At 36.0% G+C, this 2,500-nt stretch overlaps 1 protein-coding gene across 1 annotated transcript in view; it reads left to right on the forward strand.

Annotated features, from left to right (window-relative positions):
* The window catches only part of LOC144964087 (uncharacterized), a 58,703-nt gene that overhangs the window by 18,506 nt on the left and 37,697 nt on the right, over positions 1–2,500 (forward strand). The gene's annotated exons all lie outside the window — the stretch shown is intronic.

The following is a 2,500-nucleotide window of genomic DNA, read 5'->3' on the forward strand; positions in this document are numbered from 1 at the left end:
CTCTCTCTCTCTCTCTCTCTCTCTCTCTCTCTCTCTCTCTCTCTCTCTTTCTTTCTTTCTCTTTCTCTATATACTTCAATTAAACTAGGAGTAAGTCTCAATACTGAGGCAAAGCATAATTTGCTTAATTATGTTGTTTTTTTGTTGACTTCAATCTAAAAAATGCTCTTACTGTAAGTTTTGATCACTAAAAAACAGAAGTAAGACAACTATCCCCTCCCTTCATACTCAGACAGGCTACTTGATTTGTGATTTCTAACAACATTCTTTTAAAAGCATATTAGATTGATAAATCTAACAATGTTTGACATGTCATACTGTTATTAGACCTGATAGACAAAATAATTTTAAGAAAGTTTCTAATACCCAAATAAATCACAAGAAACAATAGAAAAAAAAAACACAAAACAAAAAATACTGAAATGCAAAACCATGGATGATTACCCAGACCGTCTCTGAAACTCATTTACTTTGTCCACTGTGTGTATCTGTCATGATTCCCAGGTATTATCTGTGACAGCCTCTCACTCTTATTCACCGTGCTTGCGTTGGCTCTTCCTCTCGCACCACTTGTCCTGTGACAGCCTCTCACTCTTATTCACCGTGCTTGCGTTGGCTCTTCCTCTCGCACTACTTGTCCAATGCTTTCGTGATGTTACCAATCATCGTTGCTGTCACATTTTTTGACTCAACAGAATAAAATGCGATCTCTCTTTGTAACAGATTTTGGCAAACAATTTTTGATATCACTATTTCTTTGTATTATACAAGTGTTCGCTGGAAGATTGCCAAAGGAATTTCAGAGAAATTTTTATCAGTAAATGCAAATAATTAATTCAGAATGAAAACGGATGTTTTTGTGTCTTTTTTACCAGTTGCTCTCTCAACTTTTTAAACTAAATTGATTTATGATTGAGATGTCTTAGTAACAAGGTGTTTGACATTTCATGGGGGGAGGGGAGAGGGGGTAAGGTTGCCGAGTGATTAAGGTATTGAACTGTGATCTGGAAGGTCCAGGTCTAAGCCCTGTTTATGCCACTTTCGTTTTGTTTTTTTTTACTTTGGGCACGGTCATTGAATCCCAATTTACTCACTTTGAACAATATGATGAATCCTGTAGATATTTCACGTTTTAGGTGGATTATCTATATGCCTTGGCAACAGCATTTCTTGATGGAATGGCGCAATTTTTTAATATTATTAACATGTGTTGAGGTAACAGATGAGTCAAAAAAATATATGACAATTTTGGAACAGATTATTTACAAGCCTGAGTTTAGTAATAAACATATTGATTGCCTATAGATTTGATGGTAACAATGCAACCTCCTAATTCCAGTACCAAACCTCTTGATTGGCGATTTCTCTGATGGTAACAATGCAACCTCCTTAGGTCAGTACCAGCCTCTGTAGCTCTGATTTTACCAGAACTACCTCCTTATTCCAGTACCAAACCTCTAGATTGTCTGTGGCTCTGATGGCAACATTGGCATTTCCTTATTCCAATACCAAACTTCTTGATTGTATGTAGCATTGATGGTAACAAACTAACTTCCTTAGTCCAGTACCACTGTCGCTATGATGGTACCAGGACATGTTTATAGTCTGTGGTTCTGATGGTAACATTCCAACTTCCTTATTCCAGTACCCAGCTTCTTAATTGTACTATTGGTGGTAACAATGCAATCACCTTATTCCAATACCAAACCTCTTGATTGCCTTGAGCTCTGATGATAACATTATTACCCCCTAATTCCAGTACCTCTCGACTGCTTGAAGCTCAAAGCAACCACCTTATTTCTGTCCCAAATTCTCTTGATTTCCTTTAGCGTTGATGAAGACAGTGCCACCCTCTAATTATTCTTGATTGCTGTAGCTCTGATGGTAACAGCGCAGCCTCCTTATGTCAGTAGCAAATATCTTGATTGCCCCTAGTTCTATTTCCAGTATCAAACCTCTTAATTGAAATTGCTTGTAGCTCTGATTATATCAGTGTTATCACCTTGTTCCAGTACCATTTGATTGTTTGTACATCTGATGGTTTCAGCTGCTAAGATATTTATTGACTTTTTATTCTCTTTTTTCATATCTTTTTGTTGCCTCAGAACGGTGCTTGATGTTGACTTAAATATTCTGATCCCTATATCTCTTGAAATCTGTCAATATGATATTCATCATCTTTCTTTGTTCCCAATTAGCATGAAGATCCCCCTACACCCTTTCATTTTTTTTACAAATGCGGTATTTAAAATTGTAATAGAACATAAAGGAAGTTCATTATAATACCTGTTTAACTCTTTTTGATTTGATGTAGCATGGACTCATCTTTGGACAGAAAACTTTATTTCATTTATTATTTGACCCCATCTTAAGGTTTAAAACCCAAAACATTAAGAGCTAATTGAATATTTTATCCGATGTTTTCCATATTTATTTTAAATACAGGGAACATACATGCCTTTAATGGCATACCCATTTCTGTAGTGCCTACACAGTGTTT

The sequence above is a fragment of the Berghia stephanieae genome, chromosome 2 (assembly GCF_034508935.2).
Source record: "Berghia stephanieae isolate SIO BIC M18660-M18661 chromosome 2, UCSD_Bste_1.3, whole genome shotgun sequence".
Classification (NCBI taxonomy): domain Eukaryota; kingdom Metazoa; phylum Mollusca; class Gastropoda; order Nudibranchia; family Aeolidiidae; genus Berghia; species Berghia stephanieae.